Below are 5,923 nucleotides of genomic sequence, written 5' to 3'. Positions count from 1 at the left end.
AATCATCACCTTCATCATGTTCTTGGGTGCGAATGGATATCTTAGAAGAGAAATAAGAAGAATTGAATAGAAAACAGTAGTACTTTGCATTAATCTTTGAGGAACAGCAGAGCTCCACACCTTAATCTATGGAGTGTAGAAACTCTACCGTTAAAAATACATAAGTGACGGTCCAGGCATGGCCGAGATGGCCAGCCCCCTAAAACGTGATCAAAGGATCATAAGGTAATCCAAAGATGCCTAATACAATAGTAAGAGGTCCTATTTATAATAAACTAGCTACTAGGGTTTACATGAGTAAGTATTTGATGTATAAATCCACTTCCGGGGCCCACTTGGTGTGTGTTTGGGCTGAGCTTAAGTGTTGCACGTGCAGAGGCCATTTGTGGAGTTGAACGCCAGTTTTTGTGCCAGTTTGGGCGTTCAACTCTGGTTTTGGATCCTTTTCTGGCGCTGGACGCCAGATTTGGGTAGAAAGCTGGCGTTGAACGCCAGTTTACGTCGTCTATTCTTGGCCAAAGTATGGACTATTATATATTGCTGGAAAGCCCTGGATGTCTACTTTCCAACGCAATTGGAAGCGCGCCATTTCGAGTTTTGTAGCTCCAGAAAATCCACTTTGAGTGCAGGGAGGTCAGAATCCAACAGCATCAGCAGTCCTTTTTCAACCTCTGAATCTGATTTCTGCTCAAGTCCCTCAATTTCAGCCAGAAAATACCTGAAATCACAGAAAAACACACAAACTCATAGTAAAGTCCAGAAATGTGAATTTAACACAAAATCTATTAAAAACATCCCTAAAAGTAACTAGATCCTACTAAAAACATACTAAAAGCAATGTCAAAAAGCGTATAAATTATCCGCTCATCACAACACCAAACTTAAATTGTTGCTTGTCCCCAAGCAACTGAAAATCAAAATAGGATAAAAAGAATAGAATATACTATAAATTCCAAACTATCAATGAAACAGAGCTTCAATCATATGAGCGGGACTTATAGCTTTTTGCCTGTTGAATAGTTTTGGCATCTCACTTTATCTATTGAGGTTCAGAATGATTGGCATCTATAGGAACTTTAGATTTCGAATAGTGTTATTGACTATCTTAGTTCAGTATGATGATTCTTGAACACAGCTTCTTTATGAGTCTTGGCCGTGGCCCTAAGCACTTTGTTTTCCAGTATTACCACCGGATACATAAATGCCACAGACACATAATTGGGTGAACCCTTTCAGATTGTGACTCAGCTTTGCTAAAGTCCCCAATTAGAGGTGTCCAGGGTTCTTAAGCACACTCTTTTTTTGCTTTGGACCTTGACTTTAACCGCTCAGTCTCAAGTTTTCACTTGACACCTACACGCCACAAGCACATGGTTAGGGACAGCTTGGTTTAGCTGCTTAGACCAGGATTTTATTCCTTTAGGCCCTCCTATCCACTGATGCTCAAAGCCTTGGGATCCTTTTTATTTCCCTTGCCTTTTGGTTTTAAGGGTTATTGGCTTTTTGCTCTTGCCTCTTGGTTTTAAGAGCTTTGGCTTTTTCTGCTTGCTTTTTCTTTTTCTTTCTATAATTTTTTTTTTCGCCTATTTTTTTTTTTTCTGCAAGCTTTGTTCTTTGCTGCTTTTTCTTGCTTCAAGAATCATTTTTATGATTTTTCAGATTATCAAATAACATGTCTCCTAGTCATCATTCTTTCAAGAGCCAACATATTTAACATTCTTAAACAACAACTTCAAAAGACATATGCACTGTTCAAGCATACATTCAGAAAACAAGAAGCATTGTCACCACATCAATATAATTAAACTAAGTTCAAGGATAAATTCGAAACTCATGTACTTCTTGTTCTTTTGAATTAAAACATTTTTCATTTAAGAGAGGTGATGGATTCATAGGACATTCATATCTTTAAGACAAAGTTACTAACTACTAATGATCATGTAGTGAAGACACAAACATAGATAAGCACATAACATAGAAAACGAAAAACAGAAGAAAGAAGAACAAGGAATGAATCCACCTTAGTGATGTCCTTGAGCTCTTCTATGTCTCTTCCTTGTCTTTGCTGCTCCTCCTTCATTGCTTTTAGATCTTCTCTGATTTCATGAAGGATGATGGAGTGCTCTTGATGTTCCACCCTTAGTTGCTTCCAATAATTGTGTGGAAGAAAATGTATTCCCTGAGGTATCTCAGGGATCTCTTGATTTGCAGTCAAATGTTCTACCACTGAGCTATAGACCCTTGATGGAAGCTTTTTGTCTTCCCTTTCCTCTTTCTAGAGGCTTCTCTGGCCTTAGGCGCCATCAATGGTTATGGAAAAAAACAAAAAAGCTATGCTTTTACCACACCAAACTTAGAATATTGCTCGCCCTCGAGCAAAAGAAGAAAGAATAGAAGAAGAAGAAGATATGGAGGAGAAGGAGGGATGTGTATATTCGGCCATATGGGTGGGATTGGGTGGGAAAGAGATGTTGAATTTTGAAGATAGGTGGTGTATGGATGTGAGTGGTAAATGGAAAAAAAAAGAAGGGATGATCATGAATGGAAAGAGAGATGATGAGGTAGGTGGGGATCCTGTGGGGTCCACAGATCCTGAGATGATCCTATGGGGTCTACAGATCCTGAGGTGTCAAGGCATTTACATCCCTGCACCAATTTAGGCATGTAAAATGCCCTTGCACACAACTCTGGGCGTTCAGCGCCAGGTTGGTGCCCATTTTGGGCGTTCAACGCCCCTTTGCTGCCATTTCTGGCGTTGAACGCCAGAACCATGATTGTTCTGGGCGTTCAGCGCCAGGATGCTCCCATTCTGGGTGTTCAGCGCCAGAACTATGCTCTGTTCTGGCGTTTGAACGCCAGACAGATGCTCCTCCAGGGTGTGATTTTTCTTCTGCTGTTTTTGATTCCGTTTTCAATTTTTATATTTATTTTGTGACTCCACATGATCATGAACCTAAGAAAACATGAAAAACAATAAAAATAAGAATTAGATAAATATTGGGTTGCCTCCCAACAAGCGCTTCTTTAATGTCAATAGCTTGACAGTGGGCTCTCATGGAGCCTCACAGATGTGCAGAGCTTTGTTGAGACTCTCCAACACCAAACTTAGAGTTTGGATATGGGAGTTCAACACCAAACTTAGAGTTTGGTTGTGGCCTCCCAAGACCAAACTTAGAGTTTGACTGTGGGGGCTCTGGTTGACTCTGCTTTGAGAGAAGCTTTTCATGCTTCCTCTTCATGGTTGCAGAGGGAGATCCTTGAGTTTTAAACACAAGGGAGTCCTCATTCCATTGAAGGACTATTTCACCTCTGTCAACATCAATCACAGCTCTTGCAGTGGCCAGGAAAGGTCTTCCTAGGATGATGGATTCATCCTCTTCCTTTCCAGTATCCAGGACTATGAAATCAGTAGGTATGTAAAGGCCCTCAACCTTTACTAATACATCTTCTACTTGTCCATAAGCCTGTTTTCTTGAGCTGTCTGCCATCTCTAGTGAGATTTTAGTAGCTTGCACCCCATAGATTCCCAGTTTCTCTATTACAGAGAGGGGCATGAGGTTTATCCCTGAACCAAGGTCACACAAAGCCTTAAAGATCATGGTGCCTATGGTACAAGGGATTATGAACTTTCCAGGATCCTGTCTCTTCTGAGGCAATGTCAGTTGATCCAGATCACTTAGTTCATTGATGAACAAGGGAGGTTCAACTTCCCAAGCATCAATGCCAAATAATTTGGCATTCAGCTTCATGATTGCACCAAGAAACTTGGTAGTTTGCTCTTCAGTAACATCCTCATTCTCTTCAGAAGAGGAATACTCATCAGAGCTCATGAAGGGCATAAGGAGGTTCAATGGAATCTCTATGGTCTCTAGATGAGCCTCAGAGTCCTTTGGTTCCCCAGAGGGAAGCTCCTTATTGATCACTGGACGTCCCTGGAGGTCTTCCTCCTTGGGATTCACGTCCTCTCCTCTCCTCAGAGGTTCGGCCATGGCGCTTATGTCAATGGCCTTGCACTCTCCTTTTGGGTTCTCTTCTGTATTGCTTGGGAGAGTACTAGGAGGGATTTCAGTGATCCTTTTACTCAGCTGGCCCACTTGTGCTTCCAGATTTCTAATGGAAGATCTTGTTTCATTCATGAAATTTACAGTGGCCTTAGATAGATCAGAGACTAGATTTGCTAAATTAGAAGCATTTTGTTCAGAGTTCTCTGTCTGTTGCTGAGTTGATGATGGAAAAGGTTTGCTATTGCTAAACCTGTTTCTTCCACCATTATTAAAGCCTTGTTGAGGCTTTTGATCCTTCCATGAGAAATTTGGATGATTTCTCCATGTTGAGTTATAGGTGTTTCCATAAGGTTCACCTAAGTAATTCACCTCTGCTATTGCAGGGTTCTCAGGATCATAGGCTTCTTCTTCAGAAGATGCCTCTTGAGTACTGTTGGATGCAGCTTGCATTCCATGCAGACTCTGAGAAATCATATTGACTTGCTGAGTCAATATTTTATTCTGAGCCAATATGGCATTCAGAGTATCAACTTCAAGAACTCCCTTCTTCATAGGCGTCCCATTATTCACAGGATTCCTTTCAGAAGTGTACATGAACTGGTTATTAGCAACCATGTCAATGAGTTCTTGAGCTTCTGCAGGCGTTTTCTTTAGGTGAATGGATCCACCTGCAGAAGTGTCCAGTGACATCTTTGATAGCTCAGATAAACCATCATAGAATATATCCAGGATGGTCCATTCTGAAAGCATGTCAGAAGGACACTTTTTGGTCAACTGTTTGTATCTTTCCCAAGCTTCATAGAGAGATTCACCTTCTTTCTGTCTGAAGGTTTGAACATCAGCTCTAAGCTTGCTCAGCTTTTGAGGAGGAAAGTACTTGGCTAAGAAAGCCGTGACCAGCTTATCCCAAGAGTTCAGGCTGTCTTTGGGTTGAGAATCCAACCATAATCTAGCTCTGTCTCTTACAGCAAAAGGGAAAAGCATGAGCCTGTAGACTTCAGGATCTACTCCATTAGTCTTAACAGTATCACATATCTACAAGAATTCAGTTAAGAACTGAAAAGGATCTTCAGATGGAAGTCCATGAAACTTGCAGTTCTGCTGCATCAGAGAAACTAATTGAGGTTTCAGCTCAAAGTTGTTTGCTCCAATGGCAGGAATGGAGATGCTTCTTCCATGTAAATTGGAATTAGGTGCAGTAAAGTCACCAAGCATCTTCCTTACATTATTATTATTTTCGGCTGCCATCTCCTCTGCCTGTTCGAAAATTTCTGAAAGGTTATCTCTGGATTGTTGTATTTTAGCTTCTCTTAATTTTTTCTTCAGAGTCCTCTCAGGTTCTGGATCTGCTTCCACAAGAATGCTCTTATCCTTGCTCCTGCTCATATGACAAAGAAGAAGGCACAGAAAAATAATAATAATAATGGAGATCCTTTATACCACAGTATAGGGATCCCTGTGTGAGTGGAAGAAGAGGGGGAGACAAAGAATGTAATATAATGGAAGAAACACAACTGTGAGGATGGAAGAGAGATGAAATGAGATGTTAGGATATGAATGAATAAATAGAATAAGATGGGAGAGGGGGAATTTTCGAAAATATTTTTGAAAAAGAGTTAGTGATTTTTGAAAAATGGTTTTTGAAAAATGTTTAGTATTTTTTTCGAAAATTTTTTTTTAATCAAAAATAAAAATAAAAATAATTAGTTAATTAAAAAGAAATTTTTGAAAAAGGGGGAGATATTTTCGAAAATTAGAGAGAGAGAATTAGTTAGGTGGTTTTGAAAAAGTTAAGAAACAAACAAAAAGTTAGTTAGTTAGTTGAAACAAATTTTGAAAGGATAAGAAGTTAGGAAGTTAGAAAAGATATTTTGAAAAGATATTTTTGAAAAAGATAAGATAAGAAGATATTTTTGAAA

The 5,923-nt window shown here is 39.7% G+C and overlaps 1 non-coding gene across 1 annotated transcript; it reads left to right on the top strand.

Annotated features, from left to right (window-relative positions):
- Window positions 1-4,748: 4,748 nt before the first annotated feature.
- Window positions 4,749-4,856, top strand: LOC148574646 (small nucleolar RNA R71). The gene has a single exon (XR_015906364.1). It is a non-coding gene; the product is annotated as a small nucleolar RNA R71 (small nucleolar RNA).
- Window positions 4,857-5,923: the final 1,067 nt, after the last annotated feature.

The sequence above is a fragment of the Arachis ipaensis genome, chromosome B2, assembly GCF_059453495.1.
Source record: "Arachis ipaensis isolate K30076 ecotype BB chromosome B2, ASM5945349v1, whole genome shotgun sequence".
NCBI classification, from domain to species: Eukaryota; Viridiplantae; Streptophyta; class Magnoliopsida; order Fabales; family Fabaceae; genus Arachis; species Arachis ipaensis.
This window is presented reverse-complemented; position numbering and strand designations above follow the sequence as displayed.